Source organism: Strix aluco, chromosome 3 (genome assembly GCF_031877795.1).
Source record: "Strix aluco isolate bStrAlu1 chromosome 3, bStrAlu1.hap1, whole genome shotgun sequence".
Classification (NCBI taxonomy): domain Eukaryota; kingdom Metazoa; phylum Chordata; class Aves; order Strigiformes; family Strigidae; genus Strix; species Strix aluco.
The window spans coordinates 105,862,392-105,885,988 of NC_133933.1; the positions used below are offsets into that span (position 1 = coordinate 105,862,392).

At 40.0% G+C, this 23,597-nt stretch overlaps 1 long non-coding RNA gene across 1 annotated transcript; it reads left to right on the forward strand.

The window, feature by feature from the left end:
- The first annotated feature begins 5,528 nt into the window (after nt 1-5,528).
- Nucleotides 5,529-19,942, forward strand: LOC141921859 (uncharacterized). The gene is made up of 2 exons (XR_012622801.1): nt 5,529-5,592; nt 19,664-19,942. It is a non-coding gene; the product is annotated as an uncharacterized LOC141921859 (long non-coding RNA).
- The last annotated feature ends 3,655 nt before the right edge of the window (nt 19,943-23,597 follow it).

Genomic DNA, 23,597 nt, shown 5'->3' on the forward strand with positions numbered 1-23,597 from the left:
GACATCTAGTGCAGTGTCTTTCAAACAAGGATAATTATTTTACAGTGAACATCTTTGATGTTGATCTCTGATTTACAAGTGCTGTTTATAAAAGAAGCTTAAAGCAGTGCACATTTATTTAAGAAAGTAAATGTAAAATCTGTCAGCATGGAAATAAATCACAGAATAGACGAGACAAATGAAAAAATTCTAATTCTGTTTTTTGGAATTAAGGACATCGGCATGCGTACATTCATGAGAAGAAACAAAAGAAAACTCCCAAATTAAAATGATGGCTTCAGGTATATTTGACAAACGCTCTAGATGTCTTTACACAGGGTATTTTCCTCCTTAGAAGATAAAAGTTATTTTGTAGGAAATGTACTTATGAAACCTATGAAATTTTGGATAGAGAGGCATAGGTTTAGACAAAATTCTAAAATAAACTTTTTGGTGTCTTCTTCAACTGTGTATAATGATCTCTGGATAATCAGCCTGACTCTTTAAAGATCCTCCTCAGGTCAACAATTCTGTTAACAAGGCTATGAAGAATGAGGCCCATCTCTGGAGGTTTCCAGAGCTTTATCAGACTTCAGGTACATAATTACAAATTTTACCATCACCAGAAAAGCTGTTGTTCATCCTCTGAGAAATAATGTTGGCTGTTAATCCCATCCCAGTGTATCAGTCATCTTCTCTGCTCGGACACAAGGATCAATTACTTAAAATTTCTTTACTCAGTGCCATTAATGGGCTTAAATTGAATTAAATTGTCCTTCTAGTAACAACATGCTAGGACCTTTCCAGTGCCATTATCAGGAACCTAGCAAGAAGAGAGCTTTTTCTTTGAAAGAAAAGTAAATGTGCCCTTTTGCAGAAAGATACAGAGAGTATCCCAGCTTCCAGAAAACCAGCAGATGACAAATGCCCACTGAAGAAAATGATGCAGCCTTCTGTGGTGGTTCCAGGAGCGCAGTCCTCCAGGCTAGAGCTAAAGACAAGCAACTTCCCTGCCTTACTAATATTTCAGGATTTGAGAAATTTCCTATTCAGCAACTTCATAGAGCAGCTCTAACCTCAGGCTCCTACAGTTGGTTCGTGGCAAGGCCCTGGCCATGGTGCTCTCCTCAGGATGTTCTTACCTCTTTTCCAAAGGAAATGTGATTGCTTTGACCATTTCTGCATAAAGTTTCAACCTTGACACCTCAGTTAAAGGAAATTTAAACCACAGGCACATCTTGTCACAGGCCCCTCTCTCAGGTATGGTTTTTGGGGCATTCACCTGAGCATCTCTGACCCACCGCTCTGCTAAGGAGTCTCCCCACCGCTTAAGGGCCTGGTGTGATCAGCCTTTACCAGAATAAACAGGCGTTTTATGACAGCTGCCTTCTACCAACCTTTGTATTAAGGAATTGTATCAAGAATAAATAATAATTACCTACATTAAGCAGTGACAGGCAATTATTTCATTATTAATGAAATTATAGCATTTTCCGTGGATGCAAAGGGCATCAAATTCAAGCGAAAAACAACCACCACAAGCATTGCTGCTTTCTTTTCTTTTCTTTTCTTTTCTTTTCTTTTCTTTTCTTTTCTCTTTTCTCTTTTCTCTTTTCTTTTCTTTTCTTTTTTCTTTTCTTTTCTTTTTTCTTTTCTTTTCTTTTCTTCTTTCAGAAAGTTAACTTCTCAGGCAAAACGGAGGCAACCCGCCCTCCGCCGGCCCCGCCACGTGCTCGGACACGCCTCAGCCTGGAGGACACGGCACGCGTGTCACCCCCGGCACCAGCGGGGCCGCAACGCCCCGCGCCCCCGCGAGACCTCGGACGCGCGGGGAGGGGGGGGGCAGATCGCGCATCGCGGCCCCGCGAGGGAGCGCGGCGTGGGAGCCCGTCCCCGCCGGCCGCCGCCGCTCCCGCCCGGCCCTTCGCCCGCCGCCTTCCCCCCCGCCGGCCCCCTCCGGTGCCGCGGCCGGAGCCGCCGCCGCCACCGCCGCCGCCTCCATTTCGCGATCCTCGCGCCCCCGTTTCAAACGCCCCGCGGCTCCGCACCGAGCGGGCCGTTGGTGGGGCGGGGCGGGGAGGGGAGGGGGCCTCCCCGCCGCCCGTCCGCCCGCAGCGCGGGGCCGGCGAGGGCAGAGCCTGCCCCTGCCCCTGCCCGGCCCGGGGGAGGCGGCGGGAGACCCACTTACCGCGCCGGCGCCCCGCGGTGGGGTGTCGCCTCCGGAGCGGCGGGGCGGCTGGAGCCGGCTGCTGCGATCGCGGCGTTGGCGAGTCACGGCGGCGCAGGGCGCATCGCAGGTACTTCCCGTCGCTCTCAGGCGCGGTGGGTGTGGAAACCAGTTACAACATGTCAGGACGGTGTCGCACCAAACCCGCCGCCGCGGGAGCGGGGCAAGGACTTGTCTGAACTGGGGAAGCCCAGCCCTCGCGCGGGGCGAAGGGCAGCGCCTTCCCAGGGGCGCGGCGGGGCCCCCCCGCATCCCCGGCCCGGCCCGGCCCGCCCTGCCCTGCCCTGCCCTGCCCGCCGGGCGGGACGGCAGCCGCGGGCGCCCGGCCGAGCCGCGCACATCGGCAGCCCCGCGGGGGGCCCCTGGAAGCGGGGTGTGCGGGTGCGTGGGAGAGAAAACTCGCCAAACTTTGGCTTGAAGAAAAAAAATAAACCCGTCAGCCTCCAGTCACGGTTTCCAGCTTAACTCCGGGGGGGCAAGTCAGGGCAAGGGAGCGAAACCCGTTTGAGGCCTTTAAATTAGGTTATGTGGATGAGCCCCCTTTCCAACTAGCTCAACTGCGTTAAAATGCTCTTTTTTTTGCTCGTGATGTCAGCGGTTAGAGAAATGGACCTGAAGACAGAGCCCCCAACCCCAGCTGCGGTGCCGGCCGGCCCCCCCTGCAGCCAGGGTCCCCCTCCTCGCCTGCCGCAGGCTGGACACGCCAACGTGGCCATCCCGCCGTGGGAGACGTCTGAGAGCCCTCGCTGACAGGAGCTGCCAGAACGCGGTCATCTGTTTAGCAGGATCACGCAACTGCCAACAGATCAGCACGTCACACCTGTGCATGCCTGAAGCACACTGAGGCTGAAGCACACCGAGTTTTCTTTGTCAAATTAATGGCAATAGATAGAAAACTTTTTATAGGCTTCATCCATATCACACCCTGTGATGCATAACTGCAGGCAGCTTTTTCATGAGCCATTTAAGACAATGCGGTGTAACCAGTGAGGCACTGGTGAGGCTGCACCTCGATTACTGTGTTCAGTTTTGGGCCCCTCACTACAAAAAGGACATTGAATTACTCGAGCGTGTCCAGAAAAGGGCAACGAATCTGGTGAAGGGTCTGGAGCACATGTCGTATGAGGAACAGCTGAGGGGACTGGGGTTGTTTAGTCTGGAGAAGCGGAGGCTGAGGGGAGACCTTATTGCCCTCTACAACTACCTGAAAGGAGGTTGCAGAGAGCATTTCTTTACAGAACGGGTTGATAGGCGTTGGAATGGGCTGCCCAGGGAGGTGGTGGAGTCCCCATCCCTGGAGGTGTTCAAGAGACGGGCTGACATAGCGCTGAGGGATATGGTGTAGTTGGGATCTGTCAGTGCTAGGTTAACGGTTGGACTAGATGATCTTCAAGGTCCTTTCCAACCTACATGATTCTATGATTCTGTGATTCTGTGAACCCTGACAATTACCCTTTATCATCAATAATTCATCCTGTCTGGCTTTAAGCACAAACTTTTTTTCTAACATTTACTGCCCGATAGTAAGAGCAGGGTATATCGTGCTTCCGAAGCTAAGCGTGGTTCTACCATGACTTTCTGATGATGGTTCTGAGGAAAAAAAAAAACAACTAAGATCTGCAATATCTATACAACAAAATATGTATATAAATATGTAAGTTTGGTGGCCACCAGGGAAGGACTTTCTGTACAGTTAATTCAGGTAATGGAATGCACGAGAGGAAGTAGTCGGTGTCAATATACTCATGGACTACCCTTTACAGACATAGGATCACCTGGATGAAATGATTAGACACTTCTCACACCCAAAAAAGAATTTCCCTGGTTTTGATGAAAAATAAAGGGGAAAGACTGCTGTAAAAAACAACAAACTTTAAAGTATTTATAGTTATTTAGTACACAGCACTTTTTATCCTATGAAAATGTGTGGTCAGGAAGGAAAATGTTTCTGTGGAAACTTGTCCATAAAGAGGTGGGGCCATGTAAATTTTCAAAAGGGCAGATCTATTTTCTAAAATTATTTTTGAAAGGGTAGGAAGGTAGATGGATGATCACAAAAGCGCTTCTGACCTTGACTGAATTGGTTGGACTTTTATTGCATAAAAATTACAAGGCTTACTGGGTCTTTCTTTTAGAGAAGTCAGTGGTTGAGTACCAGCTTAGCATAAACAAAAAGCTGTAATGGGACCAGTAATAGCTTTCTAAATAAGGAAATCTGGATGAAAAAAGGACCTAGGTTTTTTTGCTACATTAGTATCTGTACAAGAAAAAGTTTTTTTCTGTGACTTTCCAGTGCCCAGCTCAGTGGGAAACCAATCTAATACTGAGATCTTAAGCAACACGCACGCACACATGCAATACAAATGAACAATACAGTGTAAAACAGCAACAATAATATCAGCAATAATAAGGCATTATTATTGCTGTTGTTGCTAAGGAGAACAATGCGCTCTCTAAATAGCCAGTACATTGTGCCAACTTTAAAATTAATGGGTAAACAGAGCGATGAGAAGAAATGAAGAAAACTTAAACAGATCTTTTTAAATGCTGAGAAAGCCCTTGCATAGAAGATAGAAAAAGGGGATGGCAAATGCTGTTGGACATTCTTCCATGCAGTTGGGGGCTGCCTGAGTTTATCAGCTGAAGCTATACCAGACCAGACATTTCATAAAACCTAGCTTGGATACCTTGTTTTGGAAACCATCTATCCACAGTCAACTGTTAAAATAAAGAACATTTTTACTCTACAGGTAGTAAACTTCTGGGTCATGCAGCCACAGGAGGCAGTGGAGGCAGATGGTATGAGCAAGCTCAATAAGCGGTAAGACAAATTCTTAAACAATAGGTATAAAACTGGATTCTAAAAGGATGAGGCAGGGATATGCCCTTCAGCATCCTTCTCCTAGAGTTGTGGAGCTGCAGCAGTTTGAGGGGAATGGACTGCGGAAACTGGCCAGGGTCTCGTTTGCCTTAACAGCCTTTCCTTTTGCCATTGGAAGGGTAACGTTGGGCAAGACCAGTGAAGAATCCTATTGATTGGAATCGTTTTACTGGAATCCCACTGATTCATGAAGCCTCAAAACTACAAAAAAAGTTTTTATTTTAGACATAGTTTGTTCCTGGGAAAAAAGAATCAACTCCATATGTTTGATACCCCCATCTTGAGAATGTAATCAGAAAGAATTAGAATTAAGGTTGTCTTAAATGAGCTGGATACTCAAATGATGATGCTGATGGATGATCATCTCTGTGACTTCCATCAGTTTCCAGTTGTCAGTTCTGAGACATTTTTTTTTGTATTGACAGATCATTTTGCCACGTACAGGTCTAGTTGAATGCAAGCAGAAGATAGAAGATTGTTATCACCTATACAATGACACCAGTCCGTAAGTTTATGATATGAATAATTATTAAGGATAAATATTTATATGAATGATACTTATATTCCTACTGCATGCTTACTAAGATTTAATTTAGATTTAATAAAGGGGATATTGATTTTGAAGCAGTAGATGTTTAGACAATTCATGATATCTATGAGTTGAGCTTTATTAGATTTTAAACAGATGAAGAAGTACAGTCCTGAAGATTCATACTATTTGCAAATCAAAGGCCGTATCTCATCTAAAGCATAAACACAGAGACTTTACACACTAATCCTAAAATTGGAGGAAATATGCTATTGCAGGTATGGATATAAAAGGAGCTGCACTGGATTTACACAAAGCCTGATGAGTACTGTTACAAAACCCTCACCTTTCATAAAGTAGCAGAGAGAAAAATTGCACAGAAAAGTACAAATTAATATGGAAAAGCGTGTGTCCTGCTCCCAGTACATGCTTTTTCGAATTAAATAAACATAACCTACTCTATTTGATATCATATTCTTAAATCAGGGATACATTAATTTAGTCATAATGATATAATGGAAATACTTGGCAATGTCCAAACACTGTGTAGTTTACCAATTACCCCCACAGCTTCTCACAGGAAATGGCCAGTAGTTGAAATACAAAGAACTAAAATCAAGATCTTTTACTGAGAGAGGGTTCCTAACCCGTATATGTTGGCCTGGGTATATATGCTATATACTATATGGTAGATTTTTGTCCTAGGTCAGATCCTGTGTCAAAGCCTTGTGCAAACCTACTGAAATGACTTCAGGAAGTTCAATTGTGAAGAGAATCTGACGGTTTCCTGTAAGGAATTTATTGTAAGAGATTAATAAAATTATGCAAAACATCTTATTTTTGAGACACAACTAAATAAATAAAAATCCACCAGTCTTTATTTTCTGCCCCCAATATATATAGCTGAGAGGGTAAAAAAGCCAGGTGAGAGGGATGACTGAAGGTGAAGAACAGCTGCCATCTGTGGAAGAACCACTCAGACTGAGACTCTTCAGGTTGGGAATGGAGTTGGTGACTGAGGCTTCTTTATGTGGTTTGTCACATAACATGTACCTCCTCTGTAAAACAGGGCTGAATACAGAGAAGAAAACTCCTCTGGATCTGCTCTAGTATGAAGACAGCACCTCTGGCTCAGGAGGCTCTGAGACAAGAAGTTCCAAACTGATGGAGAATGACAAAGTATTCTCCACACCTGTGCTTTTTTCCTCTTCCTCTTTGCCACATTTCTACATGTGCTGCTAGTCATTGCAGGGCAGATGCAGGGCTGCATAGACATTTGCTCTGACTTCATACAGCTGTTAGCAGAGCATGCTAAGGCCAATGAGTAAAAAAGGGGAGGAGTACAGTTTCCTTACTTCAGATTAACTTCCTTCTTTATGGGTCAGAGAGGTAGCTCCCCTTGATCTTGCAGGCTCCTAGACCTCTGCGTATTCCCTTAGACATGGTTCCACCCCTGCCCCTGGGGAAGGATGGCTGCACAGCTAGCAGCAGGTAGCCCAGTTTCTCTGTTTTCTTCATGGCTTGTCAAGTTTTTTAGTTACAGTTAGGTATCTTCTTCAAGCTTACCAAAACCTTCATATTTTCTGAGGTCTTCTGATATTTTATGTGTCCTTGTGATTCAGGCTCAATCTTAGAAATCTTTTTGCCCAGATGGTATCCATGTGGTTGTCATAACTTCTAAATACATACTTCAGGCTGACTCTTGTCATTATTTTTTCTTTTCTCACTTGACCTTCTTTAACATCCACCTTTGCCTTACTTTGGGAATAGTACTCATTGTACTATTACTACTACAAGCAGGCAGTAATACAAAATTGACCAGAAAATAAGGCAAAAAAAAAAAAAATCCACTTTTCCAGTTGGTTAGAAATTTCTCATATCTTGCTCTCTACCTGCTGACTTTCCCAGGAGACTAAACGTTCTGGAATATCTTCCTTACTGGGCTTAGCCTGTCCTCATCACATCCTCCCAAGGGCTGATGCACTTCTGGAGTTTGGATGACAAAATCTTAACCATATATATTGTGATCCAGATTCAGGTCTTAAGGCTTTAGAGATTAGGGATGGATATGCTTGCCTCTTGAGGCCAGACATACTTTGGAATAATACAGAGATCAATAAAGAAAATTTTATACTAATTTAGTAAAAGGTAAACCTACAGAGAATTTTTTATACTATAAATTTTTAATATTATAGAAACTATTATATACAACTTCACATGGTGTATAAGTAAGAATCAAATTAGTAAAAGCTGGCCTTAGATCTGGGCTACAACAGTTGAACCAAGGTTTTGAGTACATCAAAGTCCAGTTTGCTGTTGATACATTAGTAATGGAAAATATCTCTTCCCATTTAAGCTGTTTCTCCTCAGTACAGGTTCCATGAGTGTTGAGCTCCCCATAGAAAGGGAGAATAATTCCCTTACACAATGGCAAGCTGTCTGCTGTTCTTTGATCTTAATGTTTTAATGAACTGCAGATCCAAATCCTGAATTAGGCCATAGCCAGGAACTTGAAACAAGTGCACTGGGTTCATGTAGACTCTCACTACATAGCCATAATGATCTTCTAGTCAAAAGGAGAATTCACAGCTCCTAGGTTGCTTCTGACTGAGAAAAAAGGCGAGTCCTGTAAATAAATGCATAGAAAGAGAAAAATTAAATAAGGCTAGAGGGAACAATTTGTTGCTCGATTTGCACATGGTTTGTTTTCAAAGCTATAACCACTTTGACAGGCCTGTGTTGGCCCTTACAAGGACCCGCTTTTGGCCTAGTGTTCACCTCTATTCTTGGAGGTGAGGTTGGCACAAGGATGAAAGGTCTTTGTCTCCTTCCAATCCCAGAAGGTGCCTGAAGCTAGTTTTCTTCCCAGTGCTGGTTACAGTGGATGCTTGGAGTCTTCAGTGTTACCCTAGTGTTTGCTTGGGTGCTTGTGGTCCCAATGAGCTTTGCAAACCCAAGCCCATCTTTCTTGTAACCTTTTCCTGACTCTAAAATTTGTGAAGGATCAAAGGTTTCACAATGCTTTTTGGAGGTCTCAAGAGTAATACTGGCAAAAGTAGAAGGGAAAAATAAACCAGGGAATAGAGCAGCCTATATCAGATAATAAAATCACATAAAAGTCTCAACAGCATAGAAAGTTACGTTAATGTTCCGAAGTGTCAACAACATTGTAAGACTGAATGCAGCTACTAGAAATGTCAGGCTTATTCTTTTCTGCATAGATTCAGAAGTTGTAGCCAAGGAAGTTATCAGTGGTATAAGCAGTAAACAAGTGCCATAAATATTCCATCCTCAAAGACAAGATTTTAGTAACTGTCCACATACCTGTCCAGAAAACACAAATGGCCTGTGATTAGGGACTGTTTATTGACTGAATGATACAAAACAAATGCTGGAGTTCACAGATGAGCTCGGCAAATGCTTTCCCATTAATTTGGTGCTTTACAATCAGTGTGAAGTTGTTAACTTATACGTACAATTAATGAAACAAGCATCATTTACTCTGCATTTATCAAGCTGTCTTCAGAATTAATGTAGAAGTAGTATTACTGGGACCATGATAAACTAAGGATATCAGTGATACAGATTTTTAAGTAGAGGTAATGTCTTTAATCAAATCAACTAATATTGTGAAAAGTAGACAAGCTTATGGACACTGAAGCTTCTCCAAGTCTGAAACAAACACAGCAAACTTCAAGTACAAATTGTGAACAGTTGCTCTGAGTTGAATTAGAGGTGTTTCAAGTACAGAAGAGAAAGAACATACAAATACAGGAGTAGCTATACTAGGTCTGTCTAATTCAGCATCACGTCTCTGATGGTAAGTGGTTAGACCAAAATATTTGGACAAGTTTGTAGTCTCCCATCTTCAGCTGCCAGCTCTTTCAGAGGCATATATGAGTTGGTGGGGATGACAGATAAAGTGTGCTGAAAACCCAAACATAACTGAAGTCCCAAGTAAAGAAACTACAGAGTCACTTGTTTCAATATGTTTTTGAAAACTCTTGCTGTGAGGTTGTGGGAGGAAGGCGATACATTGTGATGACACTTAGGCAGTGCTCTCCGTGACAATGAGACAACAAGATGCAACAATCACAAGTTGTAGCAAGGGAAATTCTAATTAAGCCCTGGGATGTGCTTCCCGGACAGCCTGTGGGATCCACCTCCATGGAGATTTTCAAAGCATGACTGGACAAGGCCTTGGCCATCCCCTTTTAATTTTTCATTTGGACTAGCTTGAAACAGGAGGTTGGACCAGATGACTTTCAGAAACCCTCTTTAACCTAATTTTTTCATAATACTGTGTTTCTATACTTATTCTCCTTCCTGTAACAGCTGTAATTCTGACAGAGTTTACTCCATCCCTAGAATGGTAAAGTTCTCACCAGAGTTTCACTAAAAGGCAATTTTCCTTTATGCTTCTCTGTTGTGTGTTAGATTATAGTCCCCAGTCTTTAACTGGAATTACCTGGTGATAATAAAAATTTTGGTTTTACAAGTTTAAGTGTTTTATATTATCAGCACATAAGAGCACTGTAGAAGTTACCTCTAGGAAACTGAGGAGTTTGCCAGTTCGTAAGAGAAGCAGCTGAGAAATAGTGAGATTATGAAATATTGTTGTTACCTGATTGTGTTTACTAATATTATCAGCAATGGAATGGCTAATTTCTCTGATACTTAAATTGGCTTTGGAGTTAAAACAGCAAGAGTAGTGGAGATCATTCACTCCCAACACTGGAGTCTTCAGTTAGCTGTTAATGTCCTTAAGGTCTGTCTTGAAGTCCTGAAGCCCAGAAATACGTATTATTTTTAAACAGAATCTTAGATCTGAAACCATAATTTCGTGATGCTATGTGGATTTCTTATGGATGGAGTATACATGATTATCGCTTATAAAACTGCAAGTCAAGCAAAACAAATACAGTGAGATTTTACTGGTTATTATTATAGCATCTCATGTGAGAGAGAAATTTTATGTCAAATGTTTACAAAAAAAAATCTGAAAAGTTTCTGTACTTTATCAATAAATAACATTGATATGGCTGCAAGAGATTGTTTTGTGCATCAGACCTTGAAATAATTCAACACTGAGTCTTCTACGGTATTTGATGGTTAATCTGAAATAGTCAAGTTCCCAAACAGTGTCTTGGGCAAAACATACTCATAAATTCAAACGTTTGTGGATTCTCCACATTCCCTTCAGCTGTCTGAAATGGAAAACTGTTAACCTGTATGATAAAGGCCTAGAGGTGGATTTGAGCTATCATCTTACATTTACCAATTATGAGACATCATATGCTTGCAATTCATTTTGATCAAACAAATACATTAATGTTAAGTGGCAATCCTAATCTGACTTGTACTTAATTAGTAAATTAGTAAGGGCAGTTCAACTCAGGATGAAAAATGCATAGGCTAAGGAAAATGGCTGGGTTATGAACATGGAAATTGGCAGTTGCCCTTGCCAAGAATTAAATGGAATCATTTACACAGAAAAAAAAAAAAAGTGTTTTGAGCTAGAAAATATCTAAAGTTCAGTCATGCTGAACTATAAATGTATGGCAAGCTAGAATGAGGCAGACTATCATAAAAAGGTAAGGCAGCATAAAAACCTTCTCCAAATGAAGTAACTGCTATCCTTTCATTTTTTATCAAAGCCTAGGCAACTTCTGAATGAAGTAGCCAAAATGATTTCAACTCTAACAAGGGACTTTTATGACTAACACAGGACCTCAGGCACCTGTGTTGAAAGTTGCTCATCAAATAAGCCTTTCTCAACTGTTATTTAAACTGACTCCACAGGGTCTTACTTTTCCATTTTAAAGCTCCAGGGTGCCTGTCACTCTGTGCCTGTGTATAGATGGATCTTGGCCCCTCTGGGCATCTTCACACCTAACTCATAAGCCTGATCAACATCCAGAAGCTTTGAATTGCTCCTCTTGCATCCCACATGATGCTCAGATCAAAAGGTTTTTAGGTACTTAGGTCCTCTGTTGGCTCTAGTCCTTTCGGCTATATTTCAGTTTTCATTACTGTGATTTGCAGTGAAATGAATGAAAATGTTCCAATTTTAATTTCCTTCAATCAGCTTTACTTCAGACCCTTAATAAACAGCACAAATCTCAGTGGAGACATGAGCAGAGCACATCAGGGAAGACTCGTGCATAGACTGCAGTGAGTAAGGAAGATTTCCGGTGACCTCAGAAACGTGCAGTGCTGGTGACCTTCTACATCATGAACCAGCATGCAACACATCCACACCCACAGGAAGAACAACCAATACAAAGTTATGTCCTGTTGTTATTATGCATATCTTAGTAGTAGGATGCATTAAAAGAATAGAGTTGGAAGACAAGTAAACAACACTGAGATTTTGATCAATAACCTCCAAATTGGCACTAACACTAGGCATTTAATTGTTATATTTTTCATGGCAGAAATAGGTTTTTTTGTGAAGGAGGATCATAATGAATCATGGTCTGAATTTGGGAAACTACTCCCTATGTCAAAAGTAACACAGGATGAGAGACAAAAGGATGAGTGAGAAATATCAATACAAGTAATTGCAGATGTGATAAGAACAAAAGTGTTCCTTGAGGGCTATTTTATAGGCAAATGACTTAATAGCCTCCTGTGTAATCTCCCTTATCCCCTTACCTGAGTGCGCACATGCATACTGTTGTAACATACCTTCCTAGTAATGTAGTTTTCACTGTCAGAATTTTGCTCTTTTCCTTGTCTTTGTTCAGTTTCCCAATAAAACTTGCTATTCCTGAAAAAAAAATGCAAAAATGCACATAGGACTGTACCTTGTCTATAAGTTTTGATTTAATTTAATTTCAGACTGGGTATTGCAGAAAGCCAGGTACAACAAACATCAATATTTATGGTAAGAAGTGCTTGAGGACTATGTGTTTGACTAAATTCTTCTTACTCCATTGCCAGATAGAAAATAGCACAGTGGAGATCATGTTGTCAACTGACACATAGGAGTCACACTATCCCTAGAAGAAGCCTTGAGAGATTTCTGAAAGGGCCTGGCTGGAAGGGTGATCTTGGCCTTTGAGACTGGAAATATGAAGATAGGGCAGAAAGACATTCATACAGGTTTTAATTGTGTAGTGTAAAATTAAAGTTCTAATTCAATGTTATAATTCATAACAGCTACTGAAATCTATTTTGTTAGCAAGTACATTCTGGACATGCATTAACCAGAATGCTGAGAAATGTGTAGGAGCAACTGGCAACTTTATGGAGAGCTGTCACAGTGGAACTGAGTAGATTACTCCAATGAATTACTGGCACCATAGTAAATGGAAATACAGCTGAAAATATAAATAATCCACACAGAGCTTAAAATATTCAGGGTGGAGCTTAAAATACTCGGATCAGCAAATTTAACACAAAAGTGAGGCACACAGCACATGTATTGAAAAGGAAGGGAAAAAAAAGACAATGATGGTTTATTTCATAAGAAAAAGAAATTAATTTATTCATAGAACTAAATGAATGCATTTGTCCAGCATATCCTGGTGTTCATACTTGGAATATAGTTCTTCAAATTAACATTAGTTATTAAGAGGAGAAACAAAGACTGTATTGCAGGAAAGATTGTAGTGAATTAAGGTCAATATTTTTGTGTATTTATTTACACTGGGCAGCTTTACATTTCAGATATTGTACCCTAATTGTAACGGAATTTCTGTGATATTAAATGACATTTAGTGCTAGTAAACATATTTAAGTCTGAATGCATGTGTACTACAGTCTGCATTAAATACTCTTAAATACAGTGAAAACAATATTCCAATCAATACAGATCTTATTTCTTATCCTTTGCCATTTTATCCATACCCCACCAAGTTTTGTCTACGCCTTGCCAATGGTATATGAAACAGCAGATACAGTTCACTCTGTTCCCTCAGAAGGAAAGTTGTTTACATTTTATACTGCTTGGTTTTGTAGGATTTTTCCCAGGAAGAGTTGAGGGATTTAAAAAACAAAAAACCCCAAACCAACAAAAAACTGGTATGTTTTTACTAGAAAATTTAAGACTGAAGAGACATGCTTGGCACCTGAAATGCAAATTGCTAAGCATGCAATGATTATTATTTTCTGTCCTAAATAATTTTAAACTTCTTGGAATGACCTACAAAAAATTCCTTCTCTTGGAGACTCACTTTACCCTTAGGCAGAAACTTGGACTGTTGTGTACATAAATTCATAAAGGCATTGTATTGAGCAACAAATCTCATTTACAACTTGTTGATATCAGTTGGATCTTGTTTGAATGAAAGGTGTTATTTTAATAAAATGTCAGAAGTCTATTTTTCCATTAACTTAATTGATTCCACCTACTTAATGCATTATGTAATTTAATGAACTGCTAAACTTCCTGATAAGATTTCAGTAATAATAATGAAAACAATGAATTATTTTATCATAATATAAAAATACTTACAAAGGAATCAGAAATTCATGGTAAAGATAAAAAGGACAATCAAAATAATTGTATGACTTTGTGTATGAAAACCAGAACTTTCAAACTTTTTAGCTGCTTCACTAGTTTATGCAATAAACTCTTTATGTAATTAAAATAGTCACCTACAGGGAGAAACCATACCAAAACACTGATGAGAATTTCAGATTCAGGTGCTTAAAACGTGAAGAATGTAAAAATAAAGGCTTCCTGTGCAAATTTCATCCTGCCCTTTTCATGTATACACATTATCAGACAGCTTTTAATTACATGATTGTATAGGTATTGTTTTTTCCTCTTTGGGAAATCCTGCCTTATTCAGTAAAGGGATAGTTATTCCATATTTCTTCTTCCTTTAATATTTGGTATCAAATCTTACTCAACATCCATCAGGCAGATCCTGCACAAAATGTAAAATTATCTAATATCTTCATGGATGATTGTGCTGTGCTCTCACCATAGCATATAAGTGCTTCATAAAATTAGCTAATCTATGGTTCCCAACAAAATTAAGTGCCACTATTATCCTTGTTTTATAACTGAAAATTGAGACACACAAAGATCAAAGTCAGAATTGTCAAAAGCATCCCCTAATTTTGGGTGCCCGACATGAGATATCTGATGCTTCATTTTCAAAGCACATAATACTTTTATCACACTTTTTGTCTTCAAAGCACAGTTTTAATCAACTTGAAGGTGATTGACTTTAAGAACAGTATTGTAGCTGTGTTTCAGCCTGGAGAGACCAAGATTGGATGTTTAGCAAATTAATTTATAGCTCTGTATCTGAGAGATGAGGTACACTGAGTGTCACAAATATGCCTTGCCAGAAGAGGAAAACAGTGCTTCAGTTCTGTTCTAGGCTTTGGAAGGGAGTGTGCTCTGATAGTTTTGGGCACACATTTATATGGAGTGGATTATAGAGATGCTAAACTACTGCCACTTGAGCTGAAATGACCACATGATGCTGTACATATTAGGAAATACAAGCACAGATCCTGTGCTATCAGATAAGTGCTATCTTTATATCAGCATGGTGACACACCTCTAGTAACAAGCCCCAATTTTCAGATGGATGAATTAGCTCACACGCAGTAACTTAATGGCAATAGTTGCGTTGTTTTGGAGCAAGCTCACTTGTCTCACTCCGCTAACAGAGTAGGCTGCCCATAGAAATATCTGTGCCTGCTTTCCCTAATCATGACTGATGCCACGCCATTGGTCCTGTTTTGTCCAAGTGGTGTGTCTGTAGTCCTGCCTCCCAGTTTTCCACCAGTCCCAGAACTCATGCCCCTCTCTACCATTACAGGCGATCAGAGTCCTGTCAAATTTATCTTCTCTCAGTATGCCTTATTCTGTTTCTGGTCTCAGTTTTCCACTAATGCTTAGTGGCTTCTTGCTCCAGTCATGTGGAGCAACCAAGTCCAGCCCCTGTGCCCCCTCCACCTTCTCCCTCTTTCATTGCTCCTGCCCATTCCTTCTGGCTCTAACACCAATTCCTTCCCATTGGCATTCTGAAAGATCCCATGCGCTCCTACTCACAGCTCTTTCTACTTGACCTACCAGCTGGCCAGCTGATATGTGAGTTTGGTTTCATCCTTTAGTTGCAGCCTCCTCAGAGCTACTGCACCGTGGTGAAGCACAGGGAGACATCTTTCTCCACTGGGCACTGGTGAGTGCAAGAACAGAGACGGGAAGGTAAAACATTATCAACAAGAGAGATATCTAAGGTATGAGATTCCAGCAAACCAGTTAACATTTGCAAAGTTGGAAGCAACTGAAATTAGGGTCTTTCTAGGGGAGATGCTGGTCAGCAATGTCTGTACCCAGAGTTGTTTATGAGACCTCTAAGGAAGACTTCAGAATCACATGACTGTTTGAATGACTGACTCAATCATGGTGTCCCATACTTAAGTCTTCTATTTTTGGTGTTGGAACTATTAGCAATGAGAACAGAACCTGTGCATAGGATAGATAATAGATCTCCTCAGGCAGTCTGCACACTAACCCTGAGATGATGTTTGAAAATTCTCTTTTTTCCATGAATCAAAACCAAGGTCTCTTATTTTCTTATGAATGACTCTTCAGAGTAATCTTCTTACAACTCTTATTTTTCAGTGGATATGTGTCCTATGTAAGGCTCCTTACATATATCCTATGTAAGACTCCATTTTATGTAATAACCTCAGCTCCTTTCTCAAGGTCTTGTGCTTTAAGTCTTTCTACCATACTGTGCAGACTGTCAGGGCAGGATCAGCACATGCTTCTGACAGACTGGCCAGGCTGCTCAGGTAGGGTAACACAGCACATGGGAGGATTTTGCTCAGGAAGAGCATTAATCCGTGTTCCTTTTCCCTCCCCAGAAACGAATTTTCATGAGATTCAGAGCGATTTAATAAGATGTTACCTGCAGGTTTGTGTGCAGTTGGCCAATGAACTAATAGTACTGTAGAGATGGAGAGGGGATGAGGACACCAGATGGACTGACAGACAGAATAATCACAGACAGACTAGTCCTTAAGTAAAGTAGTCTCAATAGATACTAAAGGAAATAAACAAAAGCTTTTAATGAAATTAGTTTTTCATTTATTATGACTAAGTTACCAACCTTTGAGGAAATAATGCCCAAAATTTAGGATTTCCAGAAGATACTTTCTGGCACCTGTGTTTACAGTAGTAAAGTGTAGTCACACTAAGGAATGGGAAATTTGTTAATGAAAGGGGAAGAAAGCCAAGAAGATGTCTCAATCCTTTTTTTAACTTGAAGCAGTGTATCAGGAAATTCCTGCTAAGGAAATACACATGCAAATGGAGAATCCTTTCTAAATAAATTAGTATGGAGCTTAATAACAATGCCTACATTTTAGTGGTTTTGTGGCCTTTAATGGAAACCAAAGTAACTGATCTGAAAGAAGATGATCTGTTGATAACTACTGTCCCAACTTGCATCTAGTCTAACCTTAAATTGAGTCAGACATCCTTAATTAGGTTAGCAGTCTCAATTGTTTTGAGATGTGAACTCAAACAGAACTGAACAGTCTCAATTATTTTGAGATGTGAACACCTTACTGCTATGAGAGACACTCATACCTTTGCAGCTTTCATGATTTGCCTGGAAGCAATCTTCTCTTCAGCAGATTTATTCACAGAAGAGATGTTACTACAAAGAAAAGTGATAGAAATGTATTCTTGTAACTGAAAACACCACCAAGGAGAAACTTTTTCTCTCTTGAATAAAGGAATGAATAATGCAGGCTTGAGATAAAGTATTTTCTCTCAGTTATAAGCTTCTTCATTCCCTCTCAAGAGAAAGAGTTTCTGTATAAAACCTTGTGTCTTCTTACAATGGTACTTTAAAAAAATTTATCACCTACAGGTGCTAACAATTTTGCTTTCCTTTATTTTCCTTACATTTCTTTTTCTTAGAATTCTGTACTTTCCTGCACTAGTAACCGTATTAAGTCCGTCTGCCATTCTTATGTCTTACCATTCTGTATACTTTATGTACATCTTTAAAGGTCTTTTAGATGGATGAACATGCATTTTGTAACTTTCTTTCTCATTTTTATTTCACTTACATGCATTTTCTATCATTTTTTATAGCTATTTAGCATGCCTATCTTTGAAATAAACTTTTCCTACAATTCTTTCTATCCTTGAAACACAACATTATGTTGCTACATAAAATAATCCTCGTTTTATTTGTTCCTTCTCCAAAACACCAATGACTGCATAGTGCTGTTGGCAGCTGTCCAGGAGAGGAGCTATACTGAAGCATACCACCTCAGGAAAAACGGTGGGAAGGACTTTGGCCTGCTTTCAAGGATTGCTCTTCTCTGAACCCATCACTACATACTTTTTTGGAGTACAGCTTGGTTTGCCTTGTGCAAAAAGCTGTCACTATTGCATGATGTTTGGGAAAGATTAAACCAAGCTCTTCTTTACCTCTTTCCACATCTCAATTGAAGATCCATGCTCCTAAATTGGACTAATAATAGAGTAGCTTCTGTGTGTCCTAAAGTTAACTGCTATGTTTGTTTGACCTAATGTAGGCCATGCAAGGTTGGTTCCTGTCCCCAGCTCCCTGTGCTCCTACATGCAGATGTGCACAAGGGAAGGGAAGACAATCCATAAGGAAGCTAGGAGTGGTACTTTTTCCATAAATATCCTGTGGTATCCTTCCTTTTATATGTTCCTAAATAATGTGTTGCTAAGCCTGTGTGATGATATGCAATCAGCCTTTAGTGCACTCCTCTGTAGAGTCCTATGAGATGGCTTTTATCATTGCTATTATTCAGCGTGAAGGTAAACCCATTCTTAGGACTGATAAGAAACAGTGATATTATTAACATGTTAATGATCATATCTGAGCTGTTACACAATAGGAAGGTGGGTTTTTTTCTCTGCCACTGCTAAGGATTTGGCTAAGCTTGGTCCCAGGTCTAGTCCAGTGTCCAGTGTAGAAAGGATTAATAAAAGGAAATGTCATACTACTTATTACAGAGTTATTTCTTGGATTTTGTTTAAAATACCTGAAGAATTTTGTTTTTAGTGACTGCTCCCTATTGAGTCTTTTACAACCATCAGAGCTACCTTGATGCTTTGCCAGGGTCGGAAACATTAATTGTGTCCAGGATGTTGACAGATATGGCATGCTGGAAATTGGAGTTAATTTCTGGAATACCACCAGGCTGTTGGACTCTATCATTGGTCTGTTCTTAATAATGTTGCCCAAGAATGGCAATTTGTAAACAAGGCAGAACTTGGAAAAATATTTAGAACCACTGGAGCTGCATCTGTGCTGTGGATTGTTCTCAACCCTGGAGATCTGGGCTCATTATTGCAATCCAAGCCTTTTGACAGGGGTTTAGTAAAATGATGAGCATTTAATTTCCATGTGAATGATTCCCTCTCTATGTCAGCTACTTTAAATTTCTGATTTGGGTCTGGTTTCTGAGATACACTGTGTCACAGGTTTATTTAGTTAAAATAAGCCTGTACAGATCTATAGATGCATTCTTACTGCGGTGGCAGAAAGCTTATTTTATCTCCAACTGCCAAGCATGGGCTTATAAAAGCATTTTGTGTTGCCAACAGGTTGTGTTGTTCAGTGCTGGTATTCCAGCTTTCTGCCTGGCTGCTTCAAATAACATAATTCATTAGTAGAACCAATGATCTCCATCAATGAGTAAACAACTCTTGAGCCTGTGTGTAAGTGTCAGCAGATAACAGGTGGTACTATATTCAGTCACTGAGGCTTTGCCCATTATCTGTGTAGCCTTTTTCCTACTGTCAAATTAACTCTTCAGGAATTCAGGAGTTTTGAAAGATGTGACCTTTTATCCCACTTCAGGCAGATACTTTGGTTTACACCAGAACTGGTAAAAGCTAAAATACGGCTGCCATTAAAAGGAACTTAAAATATCATAGAAATGTTTTACATTTATTCAGAGATCTGTTTGTGATGATTTTGCAGTGTTGAAATGCTGATTAGTTGTTATTTTGAAAATATAAAATTTTGAGATCATTTGATTGCTATGACCTTTTTGTTTTCTCCGTTCTTACAAGGTCACAAGGAAATAAGGACAATGTTACCTGCCCAAGCAAGATGAACATTCTTATTAACTTCAAGTGAAGTCAACACAAATAAGGACTGTTCTTAAGAGCAGAGATTTGTGAAACTTTGTTCTCATTGACTATGATGGAAAAGTAATGAACAAACACTAGTATTTAACAAGTAGATCAAATGCTGTATGGAATTTAATGTAGATACTCACTGTATGTTATTGTCTGTTTTCCTGTAGCTGGCATGAAGCCAAAATTAAAAACATTAATCTGACCAAATCAGCACACTATGTCTTGTGGCTGCTTGCCCATTTATCCTTTGCAGTGTGACTGTGTACCCCTGTGTGACCCAGGACAAGTCTGTCTTGTTCAGGGATGTGGTAATGCACGTCTGGTATTAAGAATGGTGAAATCACAGCCTCACTTGTTCCCTGGCTTGTGCTCTCTTGTGTAAATACTGAGTAGGCTTAAATTCTCCTTTTGCCCAGTATTGCAAACTAAGAAACAAAGCTTAATTTAAACTGCAAGAAGCATCTCCAAAGTAGCAGTGTGTCTAAGCTCAAGGTTATTAAAGCTTAAAGTATTTGAAGGGCAAATTGTACAAAGGCTGTTAGATGTTTTTAGGAGTATAGAACCATTTTTATAAGTGGTGATAAAAGTGATAAAAAGTGCAGTTTTCTGGCACTTTGATACAATCTGAGAAGTCGTATTGTTTTAGATGTAATAGATGAGTGAGATTTCATATATCTACCAAGGCCAATAGGTGACCTATCCAATGACAGTGTGAGGCTAAAAGACATTGTGTTTCAGTTTTAGATTGGCAGTAACTTACATGGCTTTCACTGCTTGTATTAGGCTGAAATAGTGTTTGGGTGTTGCTAATCCATTAAGAAATAAGTTTATTCTGCAAGTGAAATTTTTATGAAGTAAAGAACAGGGAAAGAATACTTCTGGCAGACAGAGTGTTTCCCAGTTTACACTGCTGTTTCATAGAATTATGTAAAGTTGGCATAGGCAGCTACTGGCATAGCTTTTCTCTGAAATCAGAAAACAACTAGCTAGCATTTCCTTCGGGCTCTGAAATGACCATTCATGCTTTCTAGATTTTGTGCTTTCAGTAGTGTGAAATAATCTTGAAGGAAAATCTCTATTAAATATTTTTTAGACAAAGAATGTAATTCACCACACACCCATAATTTTTAATAATAAAGGTCAAGGAGGAGGATCTGTGCTTGTCCAAGTCAGAACGATACATGGCTACATGTAATAAGGGTCCTATAAACCATGATGGCAAAAGCCTGTCTGTGTAAATGGAATATGATTATTCAGAATTGTGTAATTTAATCCACTGATCAAAGTAAGGTAATAACTGACTTGGAATACAAACTGAGGTCTATTGAGAGCTACTAGTGTGGGCATCAATGTCAGATCAATTCCATTGCAGTTAGGGAATCATATAATATAAACAATTGTTTTGTTTTGTTTCCCAGTAAGTAGGGATTTGCAATTTCAGTCTAGCACCTATAAAATGGCCTAATGCCTCCTCTGCTTCTTATTTTTCCATGAAGCTTAAATGCTGTTTATGAGTCTGCAGTCTCAGGAGTGCCAGTTGCTGTTGCACTGAGAACATCACTGGTTACTTCATCAAGCTCATGGGCACGTTAGTTCCTGAATAATTTTTACTTCCTTTAAAGGTAGACTGAATTGCACTCTCTGAAGGCTGACTGCAGTCTCAAAAGACATATCTAAGCTAGTTTTAAATGGATTAGATGGGTATTGGCACTCAGGTGGCATCAGTGTGGTGCAGCAGCATGAAGCGCTGTGTATTAGTTAACTTCTAAACTATTTATTCAGCTCTGGATTTTGCAGCCTCACTCAGGTATGTCAGCATCATCTGCAGTCACAGCAAAACCAGCAGTGTAAATATATCCCTAACCTGAAATTCTCTCCTGCAGCCAGGTAGGCAACGGGGTAACAATTCAAAAACAGGAGCTTTAGCTCAGGTAACATTGCAAAAAATAAATAAATATTCCTAGAGAGAAAAATTGTGTTTTCGTCTATTTAGTATGTGGATAACACTGATAAAAGACCCTCTCAAGAGTTGGTACAAAATGGAGATTGGTGGCAAAGAAAAGAGTCGGTCGCTGCAATAAAAAATCATTAGAAAGAAAGGAAATGTTTTGGGTCATGGGCCTTTAACACTGAAAAATTAAGAAATTCAGATAAGCTTTACACATTACCTTTTAGTGAGCAGATAATTTCAGTTAAAAACGTCCATCAATCAATTGAACACTAATAATTTCATAGTTGTTAGCAAGGGCTTCCAGGACATGTTATGCTTTTTATGAGACATTGTATTGTGCTCAGGAAAAGAATTTGGCTTAAAGCAAATAGACACATTAGAGTATTTTCAGCAGCTGTATGGTCAAATATAGACAGTAAGAAAGATATAAGATTCTTTCATTGAAGACCTCACTTCCTCTAGAAACAAGGATTTCCGCTTTGTCTTAAAATGTACAAAAATTTTGGAGGACAGTTAAATACACTGATAATAGAGTTAAGCTGAAAATTACTATGTTGAAATTATCATCTGTTGATTTAGATATAATGTCATCTATTTTAATACTTTTTCAAACAGTAAATTGTCAAATATCTACATTTATAACAATTGCTCTGGGTTTGAAAGAGAAGAAGTCATGACATTCTCATATGTTGTTAAAATAGAACCCGGCTTAAATAGAAATTGCGTATACCAGGTGAACGTATGTTATCTGCCAAGTTGTCTTTTATTTCAAATTCTCTGTATATACAATTTCTCCCCTGCCAATTGTATTATACATTCTTAACATGTCTATAACTGTACTTAAAAAATAAAAACCATAAAAAGATTTTTTCTTCAGCAAACTTGAAACTGGAAATAAACTTGAGAACTGCAGAACTGTATGGTAGTTCAAAAAAAATAAACTAGACCTAGAGTCTGTCATACCAATAAGTCTTATTGAACTTTTGATTCATAAACGAGGTACACAGGAAGTAAAAATTACTGAATTCCAACAGTAGTGACCTCCACTGAAATCATGAAATCTCACGATGTTGGCACATAAACAAGAATATTTTAACAGATGTAAAAATGTACATTGTTTTGTAGAATCATAGAACAGTTTGAGTTGGAAGTAACCTTAAAGATCATCTATTTCCAACCCCCCTGCCATGGGCAGGGACACCTTCCACTAGACCAGGTTGCTCAAAGCCCCGTCCAACCTGGCCTTGAACACTTCCAGGGAGGGGGCAGCCACAGCTTCTCTGGGTGACCTGTTCCAGTGTCTCACCACCCTCACAGTAAAGAATTTCTTCCTAATATCTAATCTAAATCCACCCTCTTTCAGTTTAAAACCATTATCCCTCATCCTATCACTACACTCCCTGATAAAGAGTCCCTCCCCACCTTTCCTGTAGGCCCCCTTTAAGTACTGGAAGGCCACTATAAGGTCTCCCCAGAGCCTTCTCTTCTCCAGGCTGAACAACCACAACTCTCTCAGCCTGTCCTCAGAAGGGAGGTGCTCCAGCCCCTTGGTCATCTTCATGGCCTCTTCTGGACCCGCTCAAGCAGGTCCATGTACACTGGGGGCCCCAGAGCTGGACACAGTACTCCAGGTGGGGTCCTACAAGAGCAGAGTAGAGAAGAAGAATCACTTCCCTTGACCTGCTGGGCACACTTCTCTTGATGCAGCCCAGGATACAGTTGGCTTTCTGGGCTGCAAATGCACATTACTGGGTCATGTTGAGGTTTTGCTATGAACAATGTAATTCTATTTATTAGACTTTTCTGCAGCTTTTAATCCACATGGTGTTCCAGATACTAACCCAGCAACATGATACTACTTGAGCAAGATGATGTAATATTAGCTAAATCTTCTGAGAGCACAGAAGCAATGCG